Source organism: Taudactylus pleione, unplaced genomic scaffold (genome assembly GCF_031769625.1).
Source record: "Taudactylus pleione unplaced genomic scaffold, aTauple2 ptg000336l, whole genome shotgun sequence".
NCBI lineage: Eukaryota > Metazoa > Chordata > Amphibia > Anura > Myobatrachidae > Taudactylus > Taudactylus pleione.
In genome coordinates, this window is record NW_028284737.1 from 4,061,417 (window position 1) to 4,073,780 (window position 12,364).

The following is a 12,364-nucleotide window of genomic DNA, read 5'->3' on the forward strand; positions in this document are numbered from 1 at the left end:
ATTGAAATATATTGTCATGATGACTCAACTCATTGTCACTGTCAGTAGCCGGAGCCAATCAGCAGCCACTCTACAGTCAGCGCGGCCGCTGATTGGCTCTCGGGACTGCCAGCTCCGTGGATGTGCCGTCAGCTGGCATTCGGGAGCTATGAGTATGTGTGGCAACACACATACTCATAGCTAGTTCGTGGATCGTGTATTCGTTTGTTTGTTTTTGCCACGTACGTGGAGTACTGCAGAGACCAGCTGCAGGATATAGGTGAGTATGATTTTTTATTTGCAGGGCCATGTTTTGGGGATATTCTACGTGGAGAAGGGGACCAGATTCATCTGGTATAGGTAAGTATGTGTGAATGGGTAGGTGTGTGTAATAAAGTTATACTGTCACGGTGTATGTGTTTTGGTTTTTTTTAACTATTTTTTTTTCAGTGAAATTACAGGTGCCGCATGTCTGCTGGCACTTGTAGTTCCACAAGTGCAAAATGGCAGGCATGCTGGCACTTGTAGTTCCACTGTAAAGTACTATAGTGTTGCATTATTTGGCCCCCCTATTACCCCCATACCCATCGCTCCAGGTGTATGGGGATGAGCCCCAGGCTTCAGCGTAAGCCTGTGGTGCTCGGGAGAGGGGGGGTCCCAACTCCCCCGAGATCACCGGCTTGCGCTGACCGACTTGGGGTGTAATGCTTTGGACCTGGAGCCCCGGTGATTGGGTCTCCGGGCTGGGGCATTACACCCCAGTCGGTTGGGTCTGGTGCTGGTCTTAAATTTAGGGAGTACCCCACGTCTTTTTTGCCCCCTATATTTAAAACCAGCACTAGTCCCTGCAGCCTGGTGTTGGTTTCTAAAATACGGTGGAACCCTACACATTTTGTTCCCCGTATTTTTAGAAACCACGGCTGGCTGGCAAGCCTGGGCCTGATTTGGCTTTTGGGGGGGGGCCTTATGTCATTTTTTTTGTCAATTTTTACAATTTTTTTTTACAGGTTAAAAAAAATGGGAATTTTCGGAAAATATTCTAGGGACCCCCTAAAGATGTGTAGACATGGGGGGTCAATATGGGTACCCCCATTTTTAACTACTGAAGGAAGTCGGGGTTTCTAATAGCCGCGGCCGATGCATAAATGCGACTTTGCATAAGGTGATGCAGAAGAGCATTTAGAAGTTTTTTGGGGGCAAAACAACTATGGGCATCAAATTTGGGGTAGTTGAAAATGGGGTTCAGCATATTTTAAAGTTGCTAAAGTGAATTTAAAAAATCGTGAAAAACCCTCCTGCCGCAAACACCTGCAATCAAAAAAACACTTGGGGCATACTTGGGGAAACCCCCAGGGTAAAGTTCGCTATTTTTTAAGTTTATAGCCCAACTTTTTTTTTTTTTTTCCCTATTTCAAAGTAAATTTTTGGGGTGCCCTTAATTATTTTTATTTTTTTACACAGATTACCTTTGGGGGACTGTCTGAATGCTGCACGGGGGTTCCCGAAATGTTGCACCCCAAAACCCCATTTCTGCACTTTTTAACGCCTGCCATTCATAGGCGATACTTTACCGCCTATTACATTGCATTGACTTAACGCCTAGGTGGAAAGTCTTTCAAATTGAGGGCCTGATTCAGAGCCGCTCGTAAGCGGCCGCTCGTTCGCTCCGAGCGATGTTCGCACATCTGCGCATGCATATGGGTTTTAGTACGCATGCGCGAACCAGTCATTGTGGTCGAAAATCGTGTGTTCGCAAAATAGCGAATGCCTGCTAATTTGAGTGACAGAATGAGGCGTTTGTGGGTGGTAACAGGGGAAGGTGCTTGAAAACGGGGAGTGGAGATCCAAACGCAGGCGTGCCAAATGGTCAAAACGGACGTTTTAAGGGTGTGCATAATTAACAAAGCAGCGTCATTGACCACGTCACTTGGTTGTCTTTTAGCCTGAACTGCTCGCATGATTGCAGTAGGAATATGCTACCACAAGCACTGCGAGCAGTTCATACGCCTTTCGATGTACTCGATTAATCAAATAAATAGCGGAGATGACGTAGGATGCGAGCGGCCAGGGGGCGTTTTTTCCAAAATAGTGAGCGCATGTTTCGTTCGCTCGTTCAGACATAGAGGCGTCAACAGACCGCAAAGAGCGAGCGCTTAATTTAAATAGCCAACCCCTTTTTCTGAACGAGCGGCCGCAAATAGCGTCCGGCTCTGAATCAGGCCCTGAATACGGAGGAAAACTAAAACAGGCGATAATGATGTCATCGGTGGTAAATTACCGCAAATCTGGACTTAACGCCTCAAATTGAATACGGCCCATAGGGGGAGATGTATCAAACCTTCAAGAGAGATAAAATGGAACCTATCAGCTTCTGTCATTATATAGACTATGCTTTGCATAACTTCTTTACTTTATCTCTCTCTCTAAGGTTTGATACATCTTCATCCTATCTTTACTGTACTGATCTCAATTTTATAGGTGTGATGTATAAAACATTCTAAAGAGGACAGGTAGAGAACTTGCCCATATTGAGACCATCCCCCATACATGTTATTTAGAGACCGGCCTAAGTTATTGATTAAATAATGCAGATAGCAATAGTTTCTCATATCTCTCACCAAGGTCAGGTAATACAGAGTGTCTCCTTAGTATTATACTTAGGGGTAGAATTACCAAACGGCAGATTTTCAAAGCCACCAATGATCAGCATTTTTCTAACAGTAATAGTAATTAATGCTAAATCAGGCGTGTTTGGCATTATTTGCTATGGCCATTTGAAAAACATTGGTCAAAGCCTTTGAAAAACGGACATTTAGTATATCTGTCCTGTTGAAGCTGGATAATTGGCTGAGACAAAATCAGTTTAAAATTGAATTGCAGCGACGCCATCTTGCGACTCGCCGCAAGACGCCATTTTAGAAATGAGATCGCAAGGCGCCATTTTGCGAATGGCCGCCTAAGCGCCATTTTAGGTAAACTTACACTTTAGTACATGTGGTGATATTACTATTAGCAACATGCGATTGCATCTTTCACCATTTCTCATACACACATTAATACGCACAATTGCGCTGTTAACTAGTCGCATATTAGCGAATGCATAGGACTTTGTATGAAACTGCTGTTTTATTAGCTTTATGCGCACGCATCTGCCCCAAGTTAACTAGCGTCCTTATATCAAACCCCGCATACTCACCCATTACATATTCACACATAAGGTTTAATAGGCTTTAAAGTATAAGATTTAAGTTGGTTCAGTTAGTATAAATGCTGTGAAATAAAGATATTTGATAACTAAGGTTTTATACATGCTAAGAAAGCCGTGTTTGGTATCGTACTGATGCGTACTCTTTCAACAGAATTCCGGTACTATCGGTGTGGAGATCGCATCATGCATTCTCAACTTATGGACCGCAGAAACTTCAATCAACAAAATGTATAACTGTTAAGATTTTGCATGGGGGCGGGAGGGCAGAGACCCCCAGTTGTTAGAGGCTGGGCGAGTCTATTTGAACCAGCCTGTTAAGCCCTCTGTAACAGATGCTTCCTCCCTGGGAACCAATGACATCAGCAACAAACTTCTCTATTGTCCGGTCTATTCTGGGGGGGTATAAATATGTGTGCTCAAACACTGGGATTTTAGTCTTCGTGCCGAATGCTGAATGACGATGGGGTTTTTTGCTGATGCCTATCATCCGGTCCGGAAGCGCTGTGTATGTATACTGTACTTGGTGTCTGTATAATTCCTTTGCGTCTAATTGTGTCTGAATTGTGTAACTGACTGTACTTTTACTTGAATAATACTTTGTGCTTTGGAACCACATGTTCTAAGTCTGGAGTCTTTATTTACTGTATGACTGCGTATGCAAATTAGCGTCATCTTTAGAGGTTTATAGGTAGGATTTTAGAAGGTATAGGCAGGGGTATATAGAGGTTCTAATCCAGTATTGTTAGTTGGGGGCTCGTAGTAGTGAGGTCACTTACCTACTCACACGGCACATACGGCTATCGATATCTCAGCAATGGGTGGAGTGGCCACATGCAGGGTTTTCCTGTAACCGCTTTGTGCTGAAAGATCGCTATCCATTTTCGTGTGAGCAAAGGAAGCTGACTAGAATCCAGGGACAAGAAAGGAAAAAGTCTGTTTTCCTTTGTTGATAGAACCTAACGTTTAAAAGGGTGCCGCAGTATTGAGTACGTGGTTAAGTCACAGTTTTGCGCACAGTAAAAATGCACTTTTGCTTACGCAGCTAAAAAGCCATTATACGGTTGTGTGGTAGTCGCATTATTGTGTATGCGGCTGGTCGCACAATAGCGTATACGTACTTCCGGTTCTGCTGCCACATGTTTAAACAAAGCCGTTGAAGTTTACATTTTTCAATTGTTCTCAATATCTGGGTTAACGTTTGTTTTTCTGCGCAGGAAAAAAAAGTGTGTAACGGTGAATATTTGTTGAACAAAGTTAAGGGTATCGTATGATCCTTAAGGACTAGGTGCAAGGGTTAGTCTAGCTGCTCGGTAAGTAGCTTTACCATTCTATACACAGTAGCAGGTGTACATGTTGTCTTTGTTGTAGAGAGGTGCGTGGAAGTGGTCGACATATAAACTTCCATAGGTGTGGAAGTTGCCTTACTAAATCTTATCCGGGTGTGGAAGTTGCCTTTTTCAAATCTTATCCAGGTGTGTGGGCGCCGCCGACTTAAATCATCCACAGGTAAGTGAAAGTATCTTGATTCTTTCACCAGTTTAAATCTTTATTGAAAAGCGTAGGATTTTGTCTCAGAATGGGAGCCATGCAAACAGTAGAGATTTTAGACAATGATGTGCTGCTAATGGAGGCGCCGATCGGATCGGCCCGTCGTGTTATGCATACTAAATAAGGTACTTATGCAATAAGGTATTGTGATGTATGGTTTAAAATGACGATGAAGAGTGTTAGACCGTTTCCCAGAATTGGTAGTTTTGATAAGGATGTATTAGATAATGTGCGGGATCACATCAGTCTGATGCGCTCCCGAGAGAAAAAGGTAAAATATTGTGAATGTTTAAAATTGTGGCAGCATGAAGGGGATGCGTGGCTTAAAAATGTGCGACGCAAACTAGCGTTGCGAGCGCATTGCCAGAAAATGCATCCGCAACGCTGAATTGCAATACGGGCGAGTCGCAAAATGGCACGCACGTGTGGCAAGGTAGCGTTGTGTAGAGTATTGCCAGCAGTTCACGCTCACCTCCCCCACCTTATGTGGATGGAGGTGCAAGTACAGTTACCAAAAATACCCATAAAAATCTAACAAGCAATTTGTAACCCTCTTAAATAATCATAAAGAAAATGTTTATGATGTGGATGATGAGCCTATTGTAATGTCTGCCATTTCCCATGCTGTGCAAATGATAGATGCTGCATCACCACAATCACGAGTGGTGCCGCTATCTCCATCGGTAACAGCAAGGGAAGTGTTAACACACTCTGCACCCGTAGAGGAAGTTGTTAATACCATATGTAGCAGCAGCAGATTAAACCGCCAGCCAGGTAACCAGGTCAGAGGTAGCAACGCTACCGGTCTGCATCCCATTCGGATGATAACTGTTCCAAATGGAAATGCAGATGCTAACGGTGTAGTGCCCACGAGGGAAGTAGTAATGCATTATCCATGGACAAGAGCAGAACTAACTTCCATCATAAATGATTTCCCCCGATCCCAAAAAGGAACTAGCCAAATGTCAAAGATTTTTGCGAAATTTGGGTAGTTCTCATGAACCAACTAATAAAGATTGGCGTGTGGTGTTAAGGGCTTGTCTGCCACGCAATACCGACGTGACAAAATTTATCACGGATTGTGTATTGGATGGTGACGTTCCCTTAACAGACCAAGTAAACCAAGGTAACATTTCCCGCATTGTAACTCAATTGGGCATATATTTTCCAGTAGTAGTTAACTGGAACAAAATTTTCACAATCAAACAAAAGGAGAGTGAAACTGCAGAAGATTATTGCGACCGGGCTCTGCAGGCTATCACCCAGTACACTGGGATAGAAGATATTAAAGATAGCACTCACCACAGGGGAATGATAGTCACGGTACTCATGGACGGTCTGAAGGAGAAATTAAAAACTCGGGTTCATACCTCACAGCCTGGCTGGAGGGGACTCACAATAGATAACCTCATAGAGTCCGCCATAGAACATGATAAAAACATCTAAAAAAAAGGGAGATCCAGAGCGAAAAACTAATGGCTGTCAGTATCCAAGCTCTGGAGGGAATGACTGTAACATCACAGCCAACGGACACACTCGCACCTGCACACACACTTACACCTGCCCTCACTAACCCCACACAACACAGCTCTATTCCACTAACCCAATACAACCACAGGTCCCATACTCATATCCCCCACAATACCCTTACCCTCCCTATCCTTACCCATATCCACCATCTTTACCCTCTGCTCAAACCTCACAACAACACATGTTTTCACCTGATCCACGGACATGTTTTAATTGTAAACAAACAGGACACTTAAGTAGAAATTGTACAGTAAAACGAGTAGGAACCCCAAATCAGGGAAGACCTGGATATCCCCATAAGGGATATGCACAGAGACCAGCAAATGTTCAACAAGCACCAGCTCCAATTGTGGCCGTAAATGCTTTATTGGAGAATGGTAGCCAACGCTAGGGGTCAGGTCATACCTGTAGTCTACAGATAGTCAGGTTAACGGGAAGTACTAGGGAAGAACCGGTCATGATGGTTGATGTAGCTGGTACTGAATATCCTTTTCTTGTAGACACAGGGGCGACCAGTTCAGTGATGAAATCTCCCGTTAATTTACAGGTGACCAATGAGACAGTACCAACAATGGGTGTAACAGGTAAAGTGGAACATTATCCTTTAACAAAGTCCACAGAGGTTACTATTGGGCCGTTGCATACCAGACATTCTTTTCTTCTGGCTGCTGCGACCCCTACTAACCTGCTGGGAAGAGGCTTGTTATGTAAAATGGGATGTGTTATATATTGCACCCCTGATGGTGTATTTTTAGATATCCCAGAGAGAATGGTATACGAGGTGCGGGATATGTTAGACACTCCTCAAAGGATAATGTATCACTCTACAGTTTTAAATGAAAATCCATCACAGGTAGATGAAATGTTGTCCCAAATTCCCTTTGGACTAAGGATGGACAGGACACTGGATTAATGGCAAACGTAAGCCCTGTAATGGTAAACTTAAAAAGCGGTAGGCAAGCTCCAAAAATTCCCCAGTACCCACTAAAACAGCTATGTTCTGACTCGTTTATGTCATGTTTGAATGATACTAAACTTTTGTTACTTCATCTCTCGCATACAGGACACAAGGTGGCTAAGGACAAACTACAGCTGTGCCAATCCAGAGTAAAATATTTGGGACACTGCCTAACCCAGGGGTTACGACATCTTACAAATGATAGAATCCAAGCCATACAAAACATGACACTGCCGCAGAATCAAAAGCAAATTCGTACCTTTTTGGGAATGTGTGGATATTGCAGAATGTGGATCCCAGATTTTTCTATTTTGGCCTTGCCTTTACAGGAATTAGTCTCTTCCTCAAAGCCCGATCGTGTCATACACACAGAGGAATCAGAGCAGGCTTTCCTTAATCTTAAGGATAGCCTGACAAAAGCTCCTGCATTGGGAATACCTGATTATGAAAAACCTTTTGATTGGTATTGTACGGAAGCCAATGGTTGTGCTGCAGGTGTCCTTACACAAAAACATGGTGATGCCAGTAGGCCCGTAGCATACTACAGTGCCCAATTGGACACGGTAGCAAGATCACTCCCCACTTGTTTGAGAAGTGTAGCAGCTACCGCTCTATTGGTGAGTAAAAGTGAGGACGTAGTACTGGGCCATGATATGATTGTCTACACTCCCCATGCTATATATGCTCTATTGAACTCAGCTCAAACCAGACACGTCTCTTCAGCTAGGTTTACCAAATGGGAACTAGCCCTAATCGCACCCGCAAACATCACTGTTAAACGTTGCAGCACGCTGAATCCAGCAACGTATTTACCATATGTACAACATGATGTACAAAGGGTGGAGGGAGACAAGTTGCTGGCGGGAGGTGAGTTCAGCGGACATAATGATATGCACGATTGTATGACATATCTGAATCAGACCTTTACTGCTAGAACTGACATACATGACACACCTTTAGAGAATGTGGATGTGACTTTTTATACAGATGGGAGTTGTCATAGACAAACAGACACAGGTGAATTATGTACAGGTTATGTTGTTGTAAATGACACAGACATCATAGAAGCTAAACCTCTTGGTCCTCCTCACTCAGCCCAGGTGGCAGAGTTAGTAGCACTAACTAGAGCGTGTAAACTAGCAGCAGGCAAATCTGCTAACATTTACACTGACTCGAGGTATGCGTTCGGGGTGGTGCACGATTTTGGGTCTCTATGGCGTCTGAGAAATTTTCTGACAGCAGCAGGCACACCAGTTGTACACTCCCGACACATAAAACATCTTTTAGAGGCAATCCAATTTAATCCAGTAATTAAATGTAAAGGCCATACATGTGAGGATGACCCGGTGTCACTAGGCAACAACAGGGCCGATGAAGCTGCAAAATGGGCAGCAGGGTTGAAAATGTTCTCTAGAACTGAAAAAATTATGTCTTTCCAAACAATTGATATGCTGAAGTTAATTGAGATGCAAAATTTGTGTTCAATTCAGGAAAAATCCATTTTGAAGTCCAAGGGATGTGGGCAAGAGTCCTCCGGGCTCTGGAGGGATGGACAAGGTAAACCAGTAGCCCCCAAGGCATATTACCCCAGCCTGACTGAGGCAGCACACGGTCTGACTCATCTGGGAAAACAAGGTATGTGCAAGTTGGTGAGGGCATACTGGTGCGCACCAGGGTTTTCTTCACAAGCAGAAAAGATAGCAATGTCCTGTCTGACCTGCTTGAGGAAGAACATAGGGAAAGCGATCCCTACCGAACCGTCCCACATTCCACCGACTGATGGACCTTTGCAGGTGACACAAATTGATTTCATCCAATTACCACCCTGCAGGAACCTTAAGTATGTATTAGTATGCACTGATGTATTTTCTAACTGCGTTGAGGCTTACCCAGCGGCCACTAATACTGCTGCGTTTACTGCCAAGAAAATAGTTCAGGAATTTGTATGCAGGTACGGTATCCCTAAAATCAAAATATGTGTAAGCTGATGGGTATTAATAGCCGACTTCATACCCCCTACCGACCGCAAGCCAGTGCCAAGGTAGAGAGGATGAACGGGACTATTAAAAATAAGTTAAGTGAAATTATGGCAGAGATTGGACTGGGATGGCCAGAAGCGTTACCTTTGGTCCTACATAAAGACCACTCCTAGACCCCCTCTAAATCTGTCCCCATTTGAAATATTGTTCGGTAGACAACCTCATTTGATTATAAGTCCACAGGAAGACTTGAAGGGTAACAACGAGGTAACTGTAAAGTATCTTATATCAATGAGTACGCAGTTAAAGCAACAGCAGCAGAAACTGAAATTGTTGTCTAATGATATGCCTGAAACTAACTGTCATTATGTTGAACCAGGAGAATATGTTATGATCAGAAATTTCTTGCGTTCAGGTTGTTTGACTGATCGGTGGGAAGGTCCATACCAGGTGCTGTTGACGAGTACTACATCTTTGAAGGTGGCCGAGAGAGATAGCTGGGTCCATTCCACTCACTGCAAAAAGGTCAATCAACCGTTGGAGAAACAAGTCGGAGACAAGGCTAATAGCGTGGACCTGTCGATCACGAGCTTGTTCCGGGAGGATTGAGCAGGTTGTAGTGAGATACCTGAACTGAGAGAATTTTGCAGGACTTGCTGTGACAATGGATGGGCCTGCTGTATTCATTTTCATATTCTCTTTTAGAGTGTTCACCATCCTGGTCGGTTTGGGGATATCCAGTGTCTGTGATGGGGGACAGATTGAGGAAACGGGAGCTGATGGCAGTGCTGATGGAGTGGAGTCAGGAGGAATGCAATGCCAATCAGGGGAGTGTCTGACCAATCTTAGTACTGTTATTGTTAAGAGAGCTGTCATTCCGGATACTCTGGGAAGGTATGGAGGTTTATCGTCTGAAGATTCCTGTATTTGTGAGCTTTGTGGGTCCCTAGTTGATGAGAACTGTATCCAACGGTGCCAACCTAATTATAACCCGTACTGGGGTGGGTATCCTTTAGAGGATTATCATAGCATGGTAGGCAAAGTGTTAAATCAAACTGCTGGGTGTGTTCACACATGCCACAGGGACAGCATAACGTAGGGTTTGTGCCATTTCCTCTGAATACCACGGAAATTTTAGAATTACAAAAAGGGAAAACCTTGGATGGAAAATTCCTCTCATCCAAACCACCTCATTTCAAACTCTATCAATTCCAAGTAGATAGATCACTTTTGTGTTTAAACATAACAAACCCCAATAAACCCGGGAGTTGGGAAGTGACGGGGAATAATCAGACGATGACCTTCTCACAAAGAGCTGATAATGAGTCCATAAACCATGATCTGTTACATTCAATTAAATCTAGTGGGAAACATTTTAGGTATCGGTATACATTGAGTTCCACCAAAGAAATTATTGGTAAGGTGCCAGATGGTTATTGTGCTAAAATAATACAGCCAGAGACTTTCATGAACCAGATGGAAGACCGAGAAATAGGATTGTTTGCAAGAGAAATGTGCTTGACGATGATGCATACCATCCCTTATGTTGTCCCTGATAATGTATATTTTGTATGTGGAAGAAAAGCGTATAAATGGCTCTCCCCGAGTTCTGAAGGTTTGTGTTACCTGGGAAGAGTAGTCCCAGAAGTTATGTCCCTCACACATGTTGAAATGCTTGGTATACATAAAAACACACCATCACTATATCTTCACACGCAATATGTACACAGAGGCAAAAGAAACATGATACCTGGTGATGTGCATAAAGCCACTCAGTTAATTAGTGAGACAACTGGCTTTCAAGTTTTAGTGGCACTGGATCCCACCAGGATCGCTCGGGGAACACTAAATTTTAGATATATTCAGGAACTTGCTAAATTGATAGATAATATAACCGAGATGTATGATGACACATTCTGGTATACAGGGAGAGAATTGCAAGCGTACAAGAAAGAACTGGTGCAACACAGGCTAGTGTTGAATTATTTAACTGCTGTTACTGGAGGGTATTGCGTAACATTAGCCACCCAATTTGGAGTAAAATGTTGCACCTATGTCACCAATGATACCAGCGACCCTAAGGAAGTGATAGACCGGAAGATGGATCAAATCCTGCAGCTAAAATGGGAGTTTCGTAAGAACCATAATGCTTCAGTGGCTGAAGTAGGGGAAAAGATAGAAGGATGGGTGTCATGGCAGAACCCAGTGAAATGGTTCTCAGGTCTAGGGGAATGGGTCCAGGATGTGATCGCCAGCATAGGCAAATTCTTGATCCTTATACTAATTGTCATCATAATAATTGGCATATGCGTCCAGTGTGTTCCTATTGTGTTGAAGTGTGGAAAATGTAAAAATAGAGTAAAACAAAAGAATGAAATTATGATGGTGGCCAGTATGAATACCGAGGTAAATACTGCATTACAACCATGAGCTAGGAAATACCATCATTTAATGTATATTTAGACATGCATAGAATGTATTATTGAAATGTTATTTTTAAAGCATCTCAGATAATGTAAAGTCTGAATTCCCCTTCAATTTTATAAGACTGGTGCATTCCCACACCTTTCACATGATCTTCCAAGATCCGCGGTGTGCGTATAATAGTAGTTTTATGTCCCCACCCAGAGACACATTATTGATGGATTAAGAACCACCTTGTGCCATCCCATAATAACACTAAATAATATGTAAATGTAAGCCTAAGTTAAAATTCCAACAACAGATTGTGATAGCATGTTGTTTGCTATCAAAGAGTGGACTGTCAAAGCTGGATAATTGGCTGAGACAAGATCAGTTTAAAATTGAATCGCAGCGACGCCATCTTGCGACTCGCCGCAAGACGCCATTTTAGAAATGAGATCGCAAGACGCCATTTTGCGAATGGCCGCCTAAGCGCCATTTTAGATAAACTTACACTTTAGTACATGTGGCGATATTACTATTAGCAACATGCGATTGCATCTTTCACCATTTCTCATACACACATTAATACGCACAATTAGCGAATGCATAGGACTTTGTATGAAACCGGTTATATTAGCTTTATGCGCACGCATCTGCCCCAAGTTAACTAGCGTCCTTATATCAAACCCCGCATACTCACCCATTACATATTCACACATAAGGTTTAATAAGCTTTAAAGTATAAGATTTAAGTTG